This window comes from Xenopus laevis, chromosome 7L (genome assembly GCF_017654675.1).
Source record: "Xenopus laevis strain J_2021 chromosome 7L, Xenopus_laevis_v10.1, whole genome shotgun sequence".
NCBI lineage: Eukaryota > Metazoa > Chordata > Amphibia > Anura > Pipidae > Xenopus > Xenopus laevis.
The window spans coordinates 87,423,094-87,443,239 of record NC_054383.1 but is presented as its reverse complement, the minus strand read 5'-3'; the positions used below and the strand labels follow the sequence as shown (position 1 = coordinate 87,443,239).

The 20,146-nt window shown below is 38.7% G+C and overlaps 1 long non-coding RNA gene across 1 annotated transcript in view; it reads left to right on the top strand.

Moving 5' to 3' along the window:
• The first annotated feature begins 2,797 nt into the window (after nt 1–2,797).
• LOC121395556 overlaps nt 2,798–20,146 on the top strand; it is a 41,024-nt gene continuing 23,675 nt past the window's right edge. The window contains exon 1 of the long non-coding RNA XR_005962548.1: nt 2,798–2,836. This is a non-coding gene — a long non-coding RNA (uncharacterized LOC121395556). The remainder of the gene's footprint in view (nt 2,837–20,146) is intronic.

Here is a 20,146-nt window from a genome sequence, read left to right as displayed (position 1 = left end):
TGAATGGATTTTTCGAACATGTTGAGAAAAATGCGTATCTGAAACAAAGAGAAAATGTGCTTTATTCATAATAGAAAAATAGTCTCCCGTAAAGGAGCATCATTATCTTTACAAAAATCCCAAATACAAACCACCTAGCCCTTCTGAACTCCATGACGTTTCTAGCTAGACTTATCTTCCCCCTCAGAAGGGATCGATTTTCACAGGCACAGCTTTCTTCCTACTGAGTCGCAGGCTCTTTTAAGAGCAGCCTCTTGCAAGTAGCTCTACACTAATTTAGAGCCACTGAAGAATTCAATCTCACATTCTAACAAGCAGCTCTCACTCCCTGAAAGAGTGCTCCCCAAGGTCACTTCTTGAGAGTACCTAACAAGCCTCATATCCTGGATAAAGAAACGTTTTTCCACTGGCAATTTGTTCCAGACTTATAGATTAATTAAACATGAATAAGAGAAACAATGAAAACCTTGCTTGTTGGATGCACTTGAGGACCCTGCCTTAAAGAGTAGTCTCTATTTATTAAGTTGCACACGTGGGAAGGCAATTTCACTCATAGTGAAACCGATTGAAACACTAAGATTACTTGCTGCTGGCTGTATCACAGGAAAGCAGTTTGTTTAGTAAAGGTTGAATTGACAAGTGTTGATTATGGATAACAGCTTGGACTGCAAATCACCTGGTGGCTCAAAGTAACCAACAATTAAATAGAAATTACACTTGAATCAGTAAGGTTTAAAAAGGCACATGCATTTTTCACATATGGGGAAAGGTCCATAACTGTAAGAAGGTAAAACGTTCATATTCATGTTGTTTACGTCACTTCATTCCCATGGCTTTAATTTCACCAGCTGTCCTGCTTTTATCTAAAGAGTGCAAGAAGCAGTGTTTAATACAAACGAAAGACTGCTGTATGTATATAAAGCTGCCTAGTAGTGTTACATACAGACTAGTAATTGAAAGTCTGATCTCTTACCTTGTTGTTTATTGATGACTATGTGGCATAATTGTTAGTTTGTGTACAGATTCACATTTTTATAGTGAAAAGGTTCCTAAACCTTTCATACCACGAAGAACCCTCCTAGTGGCAAAGCTGTCAATAAGTGCTGTTAATGAGTTAACACACTGCTAATGAGTTACTAATTCACTGCCAAAGTTATGTAAAGTAGTCTGTGAATAAACAAAACAAACTACACACTGCTTGTGGTTCTAAATGACACTGCATGGCAGGGGGAGCAAACCAAGAAAATGGCTTAAAAGAAAGGACAGTACAAATGACAAGGACCATAGGTAGGTTATTAAACTCCCTAGATCTGCCCTAAGTACAGCGTATTTGCAGTCCATTGAGGGTTGCATTTATATTTCCGACAGTCTACATACAACAGTAAGTAACATTCATGCAGTAAGTTTCCTTTAGTTTCACTGTATAGTTGTTAAATGTGCCAAAAATATTTGAGATTACCATTAAAATAATTGCTAAATATGGTCTAAGGTGAGAGCTACATTTCCACAGTCTGGATTGTATCAGGTGCCTATAAATGATTCTTACAAAAAATATTTATTTTAACTTGTAATGACAATAAGTATTTGGTAATTATTGGACCTTCAGTGGGGGACACGGCAGTTTGTTGTCACAGTAGCTTCACATCACTACTAGTTATCCCTGAACTATAGCTTCCATAGGTCTCTATTTCCAAGGCACAATCCCTGTTAAAGGCTTTATCTTCAAATATGTGAAGTATGTTACTGGAGAAATGTCCCTACTATTGTCCATTGCTGGGGTGAAACATAGGTGGCGCTAAACCACACGTATGGGACATGTAATAAATAGTTTGCTATTAGTCTAGAAACTCATTTAAAAAGTATAGTCTAGACCTGCATAAAAAGCAAACATCTTTGTAGTTGCTACGGATTAGTGCACCTGGGCAAACTTAGTGCCTTTTATAGCACATGGGTGTTAATATTTTACATAGAGTTCTGCTGGTCTTAAACTGTAATAGCGCATAGGAAGCTCCAACAATCAAATGTTTTCTGGGACTTTTTTTTTTTTTAAATACCCCTTTAAAATCCAATTTGTATATACAGTATAACATTAATATATTTTCACATCCATGCAGTATAAAGGAAATAAAATTGTGACAATAATAGCAAAAAATAAAAGCCTTATTTTTTAAATGCCCTTATTGCAAGTGCTAGAGCACAGAAAGGCACTATTACAGTATGTACCCCTCTGTGCTGTAGCACTTGCATTGGGGGTATTTATAAATTAGGCACATATTTTTTGCTGTACCCATTGTAAATGAACCCTGATGAGAAGGGGTTAAAGGGGACCTGTCACCCTAAAAAAATCCCAGTTTATCACATTAGTCAAGCAAATTGAACTTTAATTACACTATATAAATTATTTGAATCTCGTTTCTTTCAGTCTGGGAATTCATAATTTTAGCAAGCAGGCAAGAGCCATTTTGTGGACACTGTTATTAAGGCAAGCCTTGCATAATTTCACAATCTTGTTTGTGCACCAGAATGGGGGACCTGATGTCCATCCCCATGCCCTGGCTACACAATGAAATGGTGAAGAGAACTGGGGGAATGTGGGGAAAGCAGTGACACATAGGAAGTGCTGAACGGAAAGTGAAAGTAACTGTCTGCCCCGCCTCTATGCCTAAGGCATGGAGGAGGGGCAGACAATATTTGATTGACAGCTGAGATTTTTAAACAACAGCTATGAATGCTTTAATGAAAAATAGAAATTGAATTTCATGTTTAATTTGATAAGGGCTTTTATTATACAGATTTTTGTGGCAGGGCGACAGGTCCACTTTAAGGGAGGTCCTCCGTAAGTAAACTTACTTTTTACATTTTTGTTTTTCTTAAGAAATATTTTAATTAAGGATATTTTAATTAAAATTTTGTGTGTGTGTTATTTATATCTTGATATTAAGATACTGAGTTTCATTTACAAGTAAGAAAATAAGAATTGAAAATACTGTTCGTATGTTACGATTCTACTGCAAATTACTGATCATTATCTGAAGAACTCTTTGAACTCTCAAAAGTTAGTTTCCCAAATTTTGCATTCCCCACTTTCTAAAAAGACATCCAACCCTTTAAACCTCTCTAATGTATCTGCCAGAAACAACAGCCTCAGGGAGAGAATTCTACAACTTCATACTTTCATTGTATAAAAATCCTTTTCAAATACAGGTATGGGAGTTATCCAGAATGCTCGGGACCTGGGGTTTTCTGGATAACGGATCTTTCTGTAATTTGGGTCTTCATGCCTTAAGTCTACTAGAAATTAATTTAAACATTAAATAAACCCAATAGGCTGGTTTTGCTTCCAATACGGATTAATTATATCTTAGTTGGGATCAAGTTCAAGCTACTGTTTTATTATTACAGAGAAAAAGGAAATCATTTTTAAAAATTTGTATTATTTGGATAAAATGGAGTCTATGGGAGACAGCTATTCCGTAATTTGGAGTTTTCTGGATATCGGGTTTCTGGATAAGGGATCCTATACCTGTATTATGAAGGAACCTCCTCTCTTCTAATCTGATCCCTTTATCAATTTGGTAGCTCTTCTTTAGATCCTCTCTATTCCATTAATATCTTTATGAAGGGTTTGATATCAAAACTGCATTGTGTGTTCCAGATGGGGCCTTACCAGTGTAAAGAGGTAGAATGCCCACACCTCCCACTGAGTCTATACCCCTTTAAAGGGGTTGTTCACCTTTGAATAAACTTTTAGCATGGTGTAGAGAGTGATATTCTGAGATAATTTGCAATTGGGTTTATTTTTGTATTATTTATGGTTTTTGCGTTATTTAGCTTTTTATTCAGCAGCTCTGCAGTTTGCAATTTTAGCAGTCTGGTTGCCAGGGTCCAACTTACCCTAGCAACCATGCAATGATTTTAACAATAGCATGAAATATGAATAGGAGAGTGCCTGAATATAAAGATGTGCAGTAAAAAGTAGCAATAACAGTACATTTGTAGCATTACAGAGCATTTGTTATTTAGATGGGGACAGCGACGCCCATTTGAAAGCTGCAAAGAGTCAGAAGAAAAAGTCAAATAACTATAAAACTATTAATAATAAGTAATGAAAACCAATTGAAAAGTTGCTTAGAATTGACTATTCTATAACATAATAAAAGTTAATATAAAGGCAAACCACCCCTTTAAGGACTTGAGTAGTTTGTGTATTTGTGTATACCATATTCTTACATGCTGCATTCTGGAAGGAAGTAATTAGCCTACATTGTTTTGTGTCATCTGTAAACACAAATGTTATTAATTTGCAAATTAAGTAAAAGTGGGTCCAATACAGAACCCTGTGGAACACCACTAGGAACTGTTCTCCATGTCAAAAATATCCCATACACAAGCACCTGTACACCACCCTTAAGTCCACTTTCTCTCCAAGTACCAGCAGATGTTAATTAAAAAATAAATGTTTATGTGGAGGTGTGTCATACCCCATGTAGATCACATCTGCTGCATCCCCACGCTCCCACATCTCATTATAAAAATCTATTACATTTATGTGACATGATCTATCATAAAGCTCTATCATAATAATGTAATTGTCCAGAACATAATCTTGAACGTGATCCCTGAGAATACAGTAGAAGAGCTTTAAAATATTTCAGACTTACTGGCCTGCAATAGCCAGACTGACACTGTAAAACCTTTTTAAATATTGGAATTACAATATCTTTCCTCTAATTCATTGTAGATGAAAGGGTATTTAAGAACATCAGAAAAAGTAGCCGTTCAGCCATGTTTTAGCTATGCCAATGATAAACATATTTCTCATCCATAGCCATTAAAACCAGCTCTGTCATTTTACTGGCCAAGTGTCTTCCAACACTGAGACATTGACCTTAAATATTGGCAGGTCTCCAAGCTTGATTAACATATAATGAAAATAGAATCTGAATAGTGAAGTATTTGCTTTCCATTGCATATATAGTAGTGTTATATAAAATACACATACATCAATATTAATTAGCATTATGGATTGATTGATTATTATTAACACATATTTATAAAGCACCAGTATATTGCTGTACAGTAAATTATTCCATAACAATTACTATTTAAACAGTTCCTATGTCTGTGAGCTACTTCTATAAGGTTGTTATACATGGACCAATACTCAGGTATCTGAATAATTGCCCCACTTGGAGAATAATGGACCTTTAAACACAGAACGCTGCCAATATGTTGGAACTCTATAAATACATGTAAATAATAATAGCTACTTTTCTACCTGAGAGTCCTCCTCCCTTCTTAGTTTGTTGATGCACCATACACTGGCAGATATGGTGCATTGGCCGATTCGATTTTTAAACATGGCTTATCCATGAAGCACCTAGGGGGTTATTTACTAAACTCTGAATGCAAAAATCCTGAAAAATTCGTGATTTTTTTTAATAAAGTCTGACTTTTAAAAAAAATCACAAATTGTTTTGAATTTATTAAACCCCAAGGATGGTAAAAGTCCCAATCTGAAAATCTGGCATCTCAGACCTGTCAAGGTTGCACATAAGTCAATGGAAGAAGTCCCGATGATTTTTTGATGCGTGCCCGGTTTATTGCAATACCCCAAAGTTTTGGTAGTTTTCGGGCAAAATTCTTGGTTTTCGGGTGAAAAATCAAAAAAAATTGTGAAAATCTGATGAAAAGTTCGAAAAAAAATCTGATTTTTTACATTTTTTCGGAAAAGTGTATTAATAAATAAGCCCAAAAAACCCATGCGGATTTGGTCGGAGTTTTTTTCAGAAAATATTGAGATAAATTCGGACATTGATAAATAACCCCCCTAGTGTCCATGAACTATGTAATCTTTCTTTAAAAATAATTGCCCCCAATAGCTGTAGGCAGTATGTACCAGGAGGTCGTTCCTGGTGTGTGTGGCCGTGTGTGAGTGCTGCAATTCATTATGTGCATGCTCATGATGTTAGCTTGTGAGACTAGCTTATTATATGCATGCGCGATATGCAAGATGGTAGCCCACACCGAGAACTCCCTCCTGGTGCGGGTGACCTATCACTGATGGGGGCTATTTTTTTTTTTTTTTTTTAAAAAGTCTCTTGTGTCCTCCAACTGGAGTGCAGGCTCTATTAGCCCGCACCTCTGGCAGGGTAAAACAAAAAACAGTGACCAGGGCCCTTTAAGGCTCTGATCCAAAAAGGTTTGGAAACTTAGCCAATCCTAGTCAAGTGCTGTAAAAAAAAAAAAAAAACCCTCACATTAAGAAACAGTTTGTAATTAGTGAGGTGATCATTGCAGCACTGTTAATTTTGTTGCTGACCATACTTCTGGCTACAGATGAATGCTTAAATGCACTAAAGAGTCTGATAATATAATCCATATCATCAACTTTTATTTATGCCAGTCTCTTAAAAAATGAACTCATCAAATTACAATGAGAATATGCAGTGGGGTGAATGTATAAACAGCTTCGTCGAGATGTCCAGTTACATTACAACACTGCTACACGTGGAGTATTTGAGCATGTACAGTGCACTGATATTGTGGCCAAAAACAAACAATTTCCTTTACTCAGATCATTTCACAATAATTATACTTTGTATTAGAGCTTGTTTACAGTAGGGTTGTTCTAGGTCCTGTATTATTGGACCAAAATGTGAACTGGACTAGCTTCAAATTTAATGTCCAATATCCTGTTGACTGGAAATCTGGTCTTCTGTGCAACAGCTGTTAGTGGATGCTGGGACTTGTAGTTTACCAACAGTTGGATTCTGCAAATGGACAGCCCTGTGTATAACAACATCTTACAGCCATCACCAGAATAAACGCACATACTGTAGGTGTTATTGTCTTTCAGGGTCCCTGGGATGTGCAATAATTCTTGCTGCCCCCTAAAGGCAGCTCCAATGTTGCCACTTTGTTTCTACGTCCTAACAACTTGGCACACCTAGTGATTCTACATTTCTCCTTTAATACACAAAAAATGGGGTTCTGTGTCTTTCCTAGAATAAGTGTAAAATGGACATGTTGCTATTGTCATTTGCAGATCTGTCCCTTTACTGGCATAGATTCCTTCACACTTCACTGATTTTACTTCTATAAAGAAGATCCTATAATTTGTTTGCTGATTTTTTTTTGTCTCAATATTTGTATGTTGTCTAAATTCTCTTTTGCAGTCTATGCCCGCAAGACTCCATAGTAATGACTGTGCTTCTTGCATCTATTTGCAGCACAAGCAGCTCGTTGCAATGCATCATGAATACTTATAACAGCTCTGAGCGTGCAGTAAATCTATTTTCCTACAAGCTTTGTTGTTCCTTCCAACTGATGGCTGCATATCACTGCTTTCAGCCCATACAAAGCAGCTCAGCAGGAACAGTAACTCCTGACTTTCCATTTACGGGCGGAATGAAGTACAGGGCATCATTGTAGTCCCACAGTCCTTTCTTGGCTAATGCACTCCATCCCCCTCTCCTTCAGGTTACACCTCGAGGTTAAAGGGCAGGATTTCCTCTGTGACAAAGGTCAAACTCAGCATGTCTTTTATATAGGCAAATGTGCCTTTATTTATAGGTTTTATTTTCGATATCAACATAGATTTTTGATTCTTGTGTTTTTTTCTACAAAACAGTAGTTCTTTAATTTCTTAATAATTTTAAAAAAAAAATGCATTATAGAAATGATTTCTGTTATCACACAAATATTTCCAAATCTTTCATTAATATTAGTGTTTCCCTTTCTATGAATACGTTGTATATGCAGCCTGCTGTTAGAGCTCTGTATGTTGTACCCCACTCAGAGAAATGGGTCAAAAGAGGAATCAGCAGTGGCGTAACTACCGGGGGAGCAGGGGGTGCGATTGGGCCAGGGCCCGCAACCCCTCAGGGCCCCCCGGTAGCTCATGCGCCACGAATTCCGGGCTGATTCCCGGCGGTTCCGGGAGTACGGAGGGGGCGGGGCCCGGCTGCGTGTCCCGCGCCAGGGCCCGCCCCCCTCTAGTTTCGTCACTGGGAATCAGAATTCCTATAGGATGTATACAGAAGGGCATTCAGCATGCATAGCCATCACAACATTATTTACAGCCTAAATACAGTTTCAAATATACTATTCCGGCCATTTTTATAGTTCTCTGTAGCATGTATAGAATGGGGCATGCATAAAATAGGTAATAAACCTCTCTCTCCCTAGGGATAAAAAAAGAGATGGAGAGAAAGTGAAAATGGCAGCTTTCTACCGAGAAATTATAAGAGAATCTGCCCAGTAAAGGAATGTAATTCATCTTTCAGATTTAGGGACAGATTTACTAATGGACGAATTGTTGTCAGCGACCACTTTGCATCCATCGATACACTTCGCGAGGCGCAAATGCGCTCAGACTATGCTAATTCACTGAAATACAGAGTTTCGGCGTGAGTGCCAAGCGCTGGTGAGTTTTCGCTAGCGTTTATTTCTGCCTAGCAAAACTTCGCTAGGGATCTTGCACTCAGGTCAATTTGCATAGGGCGGGAAATTTTAAGTTGTACGGACATCTTTATGTTAAATGTTGGTGCAAATACTTACAAATTACACTTTTAAAAACACATGTCCAGGGAACCTTAATAAAGACAATAGATTTATTCGAATACCCTACACATGTGCCCAATGTAAAATTAATGCTCCATATGTTAGGGAAAACCGGTTATCAAAAAAAAGTTTGATAGGTGTTTTGCAGGCAATCAGGCTGAAAAAAGGAAAAGTCGCCAGCGTTTTTTGGACGTTGATGCATTTTTGGCTCACAGACTATAATGTAAGTGACCGAAGATTTAGGAAGGTCTATGTACTCCATTGCACTTCACCTGGTCTGAGGTGGCGACAGCTACTGGCGAAAGAGGTAATGTAAAATATATCCGCATTTAGTGAATTTGCGGAGTAGCGTCTGTTTGCCAGAGCAAAAAGTCGCCTGGCGATAGTGTGAATGACCACTAGCGCCAGTCTCTTTTGCAAGCGAATTGACGCCTTCGTCTATTAGTAAACCAGCGATGTCCTTGCAGGGGCAACGCTGGCGAAAAGTCGCTAGCGTTAGCCACTTTAGTAAATCTGCCCCTAACTCTTAAGTATATATAGAATAGAAATGTGGATTGCACATTGGAAGGGGGGCATTGAAACAGTATTTCCAAGGTAGGAATGCCAACTGTTTTAATTTTTGGTGTTAGTGATATCCCATAATAGATACTAAACACAATCTTCAGGGTTGCCATAAGAAACCCGCTCTTTTTACTTGGACCCTATACAAGTATAGTATTTGGGAGCCCCTATTCTATGCCGTACAGCAACAAGTACAGGTATTTAATTCCTTATCTGGAAACCCTTAATCCAGAAACTACAGGAGGCAATCCCGAATTCTTAGCAAATAATTCAAATGTTTTTAATGACATTTTTTCTCTATAATAATATTACAGAACCTTGTCATTGATCATATCTAGTGGCAAAACAATCCCATTGAGGTTATTTAATGTTTAAATGTAGACATAAAGTATGGAGATCCAAATTACAAAAAAGCCTTGGTCCAGTGTCAAAGAGAAGATCTAAGAACAGGAAAATTGTACTTCTATGGTAGTACTCCAGGCCATAAAAAGAAGAGCACTGGGTGTGGGGATGTTATTAATGCTAGTGAGTAAGAGACAATTGTTATAAAGATCTAGCAAACCAAAAACAGTTTGTACTCCTCTGTGAAGAAAATCTTCCCGTGTAGTTGCTGAAACAGCCTACTATTAATCTGCTTTGCCTTGTGACCATGCTCTGTACATTGCACCTGCATTCCTCAAAAAAAAATAGCGAAAGCAAAAAGTCTTTAAAAAGAAAGTGATCCTGACATTCAAATGATGTAAGATTAATAGACCTAAAGGCATAGGGGCAAATTCACTAAGATTCGTAGTTGCGGCAGGCGTAACTTTGCCACACTTCGGCGGCCGTAGTTTCGCTAGTGCTCCGCAAATTCACTAAAATCCAAAGTTGCGCTCAGGGGTAGCGTAAGGTTGCGAAGTTGCGCTAGCGTTGATTCGCTAAGTGAAGCGAGTGAATAATTTGCATATTGCTCCAAATTCAAATTTCAATGGAGGAATATGTAACAGCACTACAAATGCCTGGGAAACCTTCAAAACATCAAATAAAATTTTTATTTTGCCCTACACATGTGCCCACTGTATAGTTAAGTTGCCATGAGTTAGGAAATGTAGGGGGGAAGGAGGGGTACCCCCAAAAAATGTTTCGATCTTTTTCAGCCTTTCACCCATAATATAGAAAAAACACCAGTGTTTTTTGGGACTTAGAAAAAATTTGAACTTTTTTTGAATCAATCCCTATCTACTCTATTGCGCTTCGCCTGGTCTGAGGTGGCGAAGGAAGTCTAGCGTAAAAGGTAGCGTTCAGTACAATGCGCGCGGTAGTGAATTTGCATAGTTACATCCGTTGCGCAAATTCGCCAGGCGTAAGGGTGCGAAGTAACACTAGCGAATGTACGCCAGTGTTCGTTAGTGAATTTGCGAAATAACGAAAATGACCAACGCGAGCGAATTGACGCTAGCGCTAGGCGCTTCGGCGCTTAGTGAATTTGCCCCATAATGTTTCTATCGGTTCTCTGAACTGTGGGTGTCATATACGAATGTAGAAATAAGAGCACTCATCTGATCTTCTTCTGTTCTTTTAATTTGCACCATTCTAGACAGTTTGCCCAGTATGCTGGCGACTAGTGAGTGGCAAAAAATTCTAGTTTAGCATTGTTCTGCATCTTATGCTTGAATAGGTGTACACAGGCACATCTGAGGGCTCATTCATCATGCAGGATGCAAAGGGCAAATCAGTGCAAATCCTGGGGTTGCTGCCATCTGTATTTATAAATGCTGAGTGCAACGGCCATGGGACCCAAAAGTCCAACATTAAAAGTAAAGCATTTTGCACAGTTTGGTGGCTTGTACTACACATGGTATTCTAGGTGATGGCCTCACCGATTAAAAGGAATACAGCTTGCAGAGAAAGAACATACACATTCAAAAGGGGTTACAAACCTTTTACTAAGTGATGATTGGTTTGGGAATTCAATTGTAAGCTGTGGGTTATTCATGCTGAGTCTGTTTGCAATCATTCGGGAGAGACTTGTGGTTATTCCAGAAGTTTTCATTATTGCTGCTCAGTAGTGACGATCGAAGGTCATGCATATCAGTAGCCATCAAACATTGTAAAAGTACAGCATATACAGAGGCTGGGAATAAAAAGTCCAATATAAAACACGAGTCTTCTCACAGCTGTTTGATTGATTCCTAATCATTCTCAATGGTACAAGCAACAACAGCACAGTAATTATTGGCATGTTTGCATTAAAATAGACACTGATGTGACACTATATGAGAGCCTATGTACTAGTCCTGGCCAATAATATTTACTGCATAATATCTGCAATACAAAATCATATAAAAGAAATCTGGTATGAGGTGCAGAAGACATCTTTGGCCAGCACAGGCCAGCCCTATGACAGTTTGCCATAAGACAGACTATAAGTACAGGACCCCATTTCAGCCTTTATCTACTGGTGATCCCTAGATAGTGCCTGTTTTTTTTTGCACTTTGCACCATACCTTCCAATGCAGCTGTGGGGTCCTGGGTTTGATCAGCCTTCGAACTACAAGGAGTTTGTATGTTCTCCCCAGGCTCATGTGGGTTTCTTCAGACAAACTAAAAACATACAGGCAGGTTAATTGTCTCCTGATACAATTGACCTAATATGTATGAATGTGATATGGACCTTAAATAGTAAGTTACACTGGGGAGGGCTGATGTGTAATCACTGTGAATGAACTGTGGAATATGTCTGCACTCTATAAATAAATTATAGTAATTTTTGACGGTGCCCGTAGTGCCCACAAGGTGCTGGTGTTGGAGTAGATGTGTGTTTTCACATTGAAAGCATATTGTTTCCCCGGTCTGAATTCTTCAGATTTTCAATCTCAATTGTAAGTGCATTTAAAGGAGAGTTTAGCTGCTAGCAAAGCACTGTATAGTGTGTGCACAGAACACATAAATGGTCATTTACAAATGCAGCCGTGTGTGTGGTCACTCTAAAATGGTCATTAATGTTGCACATGTTGTTGCCATTTGTTAAGGTACTTGCATCCAAACATGTTCATCACACTTCCATATATTTGCTCTAAATGCCATTGGGCACTTCATGTCTCTTCCTCTGAATTATGCACCTGCAAGTCTGCCTGTTGATGCCTACTGATGCTGGGGAACCGGGGATTTACGGATCATAATTTAAAGTTTCCCACAGTAGTTACGTGCAAGAAGCTCCACTTTAAAAGTATTATCTATCTAATTTGCAAACATGCACAAGCACAAACTCAGTTCATTTTGATGCTTTGGATGGAATGGCAGTGGGCGCAACAGCCCATACAGCTACAATTACACAATGGAGCTGCTTTTGGGCCTAGACCCAAACATGTTGTGCTGCCCACAACCCCAGTTTTGCAGTTTGAATCACTGCTGGAGTTTATCTTCCTTCTACCTAATGTATTTCGTTGTGTATAGGAATTGATGCGTTTAAATCTACATTAACAGGTGGATGCAAGTAAAGTAAATGAAAGGAAGCAGAGACAATTCTGAGCTCATGGGAAAACACAGACTTTGTCTTGTGTGTTGAAGCTGATCAGCTCATTTATGGTACCCCTGGGAGGTCCTGTTGTTGGCTAAATCAAGTAATGATCCACTAGTTTAGGTACTTTTGCCAAATAATCATTTCTTACCATGTATGCCCATCTTTAGAGATGACACAGGAATGGTAAGTACCTAAACAAAACAATATCCACTGCAAAAGTTAGCCTTCCCCAATGAAACTAAGACTCAGCTTCAACAGTTCTGCTGCACTCAGTGTTGGAGTGGCACTGGATAATCCTGCATTGGTGATAAAAAAAAAAAAAAGAAATTGTGCACAAAAAAATGAAGATTTTCCTTGAATTTGTGGCTTTTCAAATTGCATTATTCAAACCGCTTAATTTCCTGCACTTTCTCCTTTCATAATACAGTGGCAATTAGGGTAAACCTCAAACCCAAATACTTATGGAAACATTTCCCATACCAGTTTCATTATTGACAGTTTGCTTTAATTTGATGAATGTGCTTGATGTCACCAATAAATACAGGTTTGATATGGTTCCTAATATCTGATTTCATAAATAATGGGCTGCTAATGTATTGGCTGAATATAGTGGTAGCGCTATAGCCATAGGCTGGGCAGATATGTCTTTGACCCGTTTCTACAACAAATGAGGGCTGGTTAGTGATAAAGTTAGTATATAATTAACTGTGTGATCACCAGGAAGAGGGTTGTAGGTGTTGGAGGTGCTGCTGGAAACAACAGAGATTGTTAGTGTGTCTGTGGTAATTATTCTATCAAGTAGCAGGAGAGCAATAGCAGCATAAGATGTAAATGCATGTATAATATCTCTGTCATGCCTCCTGTTTGACTCAGAGAACAAAAGCGTTAAGACTCAATACTGCATATATTCAATTTAAATGCAAAAAAATGCAAACATCAAAATTCCCCAGCGCTCCCCAACATTGGCAAGAAGTAATCACAGGGAGGGCAATGACAGAGCAGCTGCTCTGTTATTCAGTAGTCGCACAGCCAGGCAGTCATTTATCAAACAGGGATGGGAGAGGACTGTAAAGACATTAGTGACTCCCCAACATTATTTTTTTCCAAAATATAGCAGTGACAGCCATAAAAAGAACTGGGAGAGCCACTAAGTTGTGTTAAGAAGGAATCAAATACAGACTTCTTTAAGAAAAATGACAATTGTAACAGGACAACTTAGGTGTAATTGTTGTATCTAGCTTAGGAAATGCTGTTAAAATAAATATATTTATAAATAGAGATGTCGCGAACTGTTCGCCGGCGAACTTGTTCGCGCGAACATCGGGTGTTCGCGCTCGCCGGAAGTTCGCGAACGTCGCGCGACGTTCGCCATTTTGGGTTCGCCATTGTTGGCGCTTTTTTTTGCCCTCTCACCCCAGACCAGCAGGTACATGGCAGCCAATCAGGAAGCTCTCCCCTGGACCACTCCCCTTCCCTATAAAAACCGAAGCCCTGCAGCGTTTTTTCACTCTGCCTGTGTGTGCTGAAGAGATAGTGTAGGGAGAGAGCTGCTGCCTGTTAGTGATTTCAGGGACAGTTGAAAGTTTGCTGGCTAGTAATCGTTTTGATACTGCTCTGTTATTGGAGGGACAGAAGTCTGCAGGGGTTTGAGGGACATTTAAGCTTAGGTAGCTTTGCTGGCTAGTAATCTACCTTCTACTGCAGTGCTCTGTATGTAGCTGCAGTGGGCAGCTGTCCTGCTTCTGATCTCATCTGCTGACTGCTGCAATAACAGTAGTCCTTGTAAGGACTGCTTTTATTTATTTTTTTGTTGTTTTACTACTACTACTACTACTACTACTATAAGAGCCCAGTGCTATTAGTCTAGCAGTGTTGGGGAGTGGGACTGGTGTGCTAATCTGCTGCTCCTAGTAGTTCAGCAGCACCAACTTTAATTTTTTTTTTTAATATTCATTTTTTTTTATTTTACTTTTTTTTATTTTACTACCGCTGTAGTAGTGTATAAGTTGACCTTTTAGGCATTATTTGCCCTGTAGGCATTATTTGCACACTGTTTTCTTCAACCCGCCATCGAGCTGTGTGACCTTGTTCACATTCTGTCTAAATATCCATAATATTACCGTCTCCAGAAAAAACACCGGAGTCACTTTTTTCAAGCAGCCATAATATATTTTACGTAATCCGTATCCACCGCTGTAGTAGTGTATACGTTGGCCTTGTAGGCATTATTTGCACACTGTTTTCTTCAACCCGCCATCGAGCTGTGTGACCTTGTTCCCATTCTGTCTAAATATCCATAATATTACCGTCTCCAGAAAAAACACCGGAGTCACTTTTTTCAAGCAGCATTCATATATTTTACGTAATCCGTATCCACCGCTGTAGTAGTGTATACGTTGGCCTTGTAGGCATTATTTGCACACTGTTTTCTTCAACCCGCCATCGAGCTGTGTGACCTTGTTCCCATTCTGTCTAAATATCCATAATATTACCGTCTCCAGAAAAAACACCGGAGTCACTTTTTTCAAGCAGCATTCATATATTTTACGTAATCCGTATCCACCGCTGTAGTAGTGTATACGTTGGCCTTGTAGGCATTATTTGCACACTGTTTTCTTCAACCCGCCATCGAGCTGTGTGACCTTGTTCCCATTCTGTCTAAATATCCATAATATTACCGTCTCCAGAAAAAACACCGGAGTCACTTTTTTCAAGCAGCCATAATATATTTTACGTAATGGCGAAAAATGACTATTTTCAGCATTTATATGGCATATTTTTTCTGGCAACTGTGCTTCAGTGGCTGCGTCCAAAAAAACTGGGCAAACAATGCCTACAAGGTCAACGTATGGCAGTTGTTTAAAGAGAACAGTAGATTACTAGCCAGCAAAGCTACCTAAGCTAAAATGTCCCTCAAATCCCTGCAGACTTCTGTCCCTCCAATACAGAGCAGTATCAAGCAGATTACTAGCCAGCAAACTTACTATCATCTGTCCCTGAAATCACTAACAGCTCTCCCCCTACACTATCTCTTCCAAGCACACACAGGCAGATTTTTCAGATACATTTTTGCCCTTGATCCCCCTCTGGCATGCCACTGTCCAGGTCGTTGCACCCTTTAAACAACTTTAAAATCATTTTTCTGGCCAGAAATGTCTTTTCTAGATGTTAAAGTTCGCCTTCCCATTGAAGTCTATGGGGTTCGCGAACCGTTCGCGAACCGCTCGCGTTTTTGCGCAAGTTCGCGAATATGTTCGCGAACTTTTTTTCCGACGTTCGCTACATCCCTATTTATAAATATTATTTTATAGATATATATTATCATCACTCTTTTATGTAGGCCTTAGTTTAGGCATTTGTGGATTAGTAATAAACTATATAAAAACAATGAGGGGGGACAAGTGAAAATTAGGTAGCGCTCTGTGTGCATGTACACAAACACAAAAATAATGTTTCCGTGCTCCATACAATTGTATGCCAATATTAATCCCTCATTTCAGTATATTGTGAAATGAATAGAAATTTATAAATTGATGATTGTGCTGTTCCAAGACATTATGGAAGACTGTGCCTCTAATATATGTCAATGTGCCCTTCGAACACGTTGTATGATGCACGTTCAGGCTTCACTCAAAAACTTTGTATGCTAACCCTGACACCAGAATAAATAAATACAATTAGAAAAAAATACTGGTAGTAAAATAAGTGTAATAAAGTAAATAGATCTGCTCTTCAGAACATTAAAATTTATCTTAAAAAGACATGGCAACTTTAGTGTCAGTTTAGAAATGAAAACCACTATGGTGAAAAACAGCAATATCGAAATTCTAATACTAACTCTTTAAGTGCCAGAAGAAGTTTCCATTTCATTTACACTGCATTTCCTGAGGGGATTTTTAGTTTAGGACTTTTTGTGTATTTAAAATTCTAGAGCAAGATTTATAGAGTTCTAATTACCAAAGGGAAATCCAAAAAATGTATTTTTCATGATACAGTATAGCAAGTTTTACCAGAAAAAAAATATTTTATTTGATGCACAATAATTCAACTAATTTGGAAATTCTGTTGCTAAAATAAAAGAGCCAGCGCCAGAGGCACGGGAGACAGACAAACAGGCAAATAGGGTAATATAGTTTTGCAATGTTGCCACCTCTTGTGTAGGGAACAGATCGTTTGTTACACCATATATGTGTGACCTTCCTTTACTGTCAACCTCCACCAAAAAAAGGGTTAAAAAGACTCTCCTCAAGAGCTTGTTTAGATGGGTACTCACAAACAGGTAATATCAACTTGCACGTAAATTCTGAAGCGCTTCCCTTCGTGTAGACTGTAAATCAACATGTAGCAGCAAATAGTGTAAAAATCTTTATAATATTTATAAAACAAAGTTTAAAATGCACTCACATGGCAATGGTTAAAATAGAGCATATCTATGCACCGTCCAACTGGAGGCCCCTCTGATTGCACCAGTCCACAGCAACAAGTCCCAAGATGATCAGGCTTGGGAAAACGAATATAAGAATGTTTGCGTTCGTTCCTTGTGTGTGATGGTTGTTTGCGTTCGTTCCTTGTGTGCAATACTCGGCGCCTACCAGTTACGTCACCTGCCTTACACGTTTCGTCTTGCGACTTCCTCAGAGGCTTAATTTCAGCTGCGCATGCGTTGATCTTTTATTCCGTCTCTCCTTGCGTCTCTTGACGCTTTCCCCCACGTTCGTTCGTTGCTATAGGAACGCGTCGCTTTCTGATCGTTAGGACTTTCGTTGCCATAGGGACGCGTAGTTGGAAACAGAACGATCTCTTTATAGCTATTTTGACGGGGCTTCCAATTGGAGGGGATTAAAACAAATACAGAACTTTTTCGAAAATACATCATTATACAATTTGTTTATGATATTTAACAAAAACCACTCCTATCAAAAAAGGGGGAAGGTAAATAAAAAATGTGAATATGAATTACAAATAAAAAAATACTCGAAAAAACTCAAAAATTTTTTTAAAAAAATTAATATATAATTGTATATATCTCTCTCTAGATGGATGCACCTGAAATAAAATAAAGAGGGATATTAAACAGCAGTGTTATTTTAGAATTTTTTCATTCATTAACTCTTTACACTTTCGTGCCCACTCCTCGAAACTGGGTGAATGATATTATTTAGCACTATACATTTAGACATTGCATTACCTACAAAAACGCTCTCAAATTTATGTCTACATTCAGACCACTTGGTACTGATGTTTCCATTTGATATATCCATCTACTTTCTATCTGCAACGTCTTTCTCACTAGATCACCTCCTCTCCATCCTCTTTTTATCTGTTCTATACCCCAGAATTTTAAACCTTTTGGATTTTTCCCGTGTGTTGTTTTGTTTCCCCTTTTTTTGGTGGAGTTTGACAGTAAAGGAAGGTCACACATATATGGTGTAACAAACGATCTGTTCCCTACACAAGAGGTGGCAACATTGCAAAACTATATTACCCTATTTGCCTGTTTGTCTGTCTCCCGTGCCTCTGGCGCTGGCTCTTTTATTTTAGCAACAGAATTTTTGGACTTGAAGGGATACAAGTGGGAGCCGGCTGGGATCTGTGGACACAATCAAACCTTGGGCCTATCTTCCTGTTTAAAAAACTAATTTGGAAAGCCTCATGTCTCTTGAACATGCCAATATCAGATATGTATAGTTTTATGGAGATTTCTGACTTCCATAGATCAAAAACTCCCAATAATAAATTTCCAAATTTTCAAAGCACTACTCCAGAATACGGCATATTTTAGATTCCAAAGCCCAAATCCAGGAACAGTAGGTTTACCCAAGAAAACCATATATTTTTGAAAAGTACCAAAATGGGTAATCGTGTCTTTCTACTCCTAATTACCAAACATCAACGTATTCTGAACGTAGCCGTTTTTATAAAAATGTATGAAAAAACATCCTAAATATGAATGCCATATATTGAGGCGAATCCAAAATGGGTAACCATGTCTTTCTACTCCAAACTACTGAGTCACAATGCTTTCCCAAAATTAACGGTTTGATGAAATACCAGAAAATCACCTCAAAGTTTCTACTTTCTAACATGTTATCTCCCACATAGCTGTCAGGAGCGGCCAACGGCGCTCCGCTCTTCTTCGGCAACGCGTCGAAGATGGCGGCGCCCATGGCCGCCACGTGGACAATGGCATCCAAAGGTCACCCTTGTCTGGACTTTGGACTTTGATTATTGCCACCAGTCTTTTGAACTATTGCCTATATCCTGACTACGCTTATTCTTGATCTGTACTGTGAACTTGGACTTTTACCAGAAGCTTCCTCCTAGGTCCGGACTTCCCCCTCTGGGAGCTGATAGGCCCCAGTGACAATAGCATAAGGTAAAAACATCCTAAATATGAATTCCAGGGGTCCACTGAACAGTTTGATGCCCATTGTGCACAGGATCACCAAGGTATTTGGTGCTTAGAGACCCCAAAATTAAGTTAATACATACAAATTGCCCCATGCGTCACTCTCATGCCGTCACGCTGCATCACAACTTGCTCTGGTAATCTTTTCTTCAAGGGGTGGCTGATCGGGGGAGTGGGTCTAGTCATTATGTGAATGTTCTGCATTAATATATATGCTATATAGAAAAGTGCATCATTTATCTGACTTTTGCAACATACCGTTTCCATACATTGCTTAACAAGTCTGACACAAAAACTGTAAAAGTGCAGGAATACCTGTTACTCTGCATATGTATTTATGTACTTCTAAAATGTAAAATACATAGAATGTGAAAAATGGATACAGAATGTTTTCCAAATGTAGTTTTTAAAACTGCACATGTAGTTTAAGGAATCACCCAAGAGGTTAGGGAGACAAATTATCAGGCAATGTGACTTACACACCAATTTCATTATATTTATATATGTTCTTTATATGTCATAACTCTCCATTACCCCATTCTTGTGCTATTTTTTTAAAGGATGGGTGTGGGTGATGGACATCCAACAAGCTCCCAGACCTCTGGTTGGACAAAGTGGCCCTGATCATTATGGCTGCCCCACACCAAGATATGTAAAAAAAAACATAAACATTACAAAACAAAGCAATACCATTCAAGATTGTCTAGAATTTCACAACTGGCATTCATGTTGATGAAATGCACAAGCAACTTCATATAGACAAGGTGTCAAGTTCTGATTATGACAATGAGCCTCCAGCATTCCTGCCAAGGGAAGATAGACTAGAATACAAAATAGTTGCTTTCGGGCCAGGAAGCAGAGTGGTCAAGCTGGGTGGGCTCAGTGCCTTATCTTTTGTCTATTTCTGGGTAAGTAAAGGTCAGGAAGGAAGTCTCTACACTTTGGCTTACATAGGTTTATTTTACATTCTCGTGAACAACCAACTCAGGTAAAGCACAAGAGATATATTGGGACTCAGCCCAAAAGAACAAAATCTCTTTGTGCCCATCATGTGTCTTAACTAAGTTACCGGCTATTTATTTTAATTAATTGAATTCTCCAACACTGTG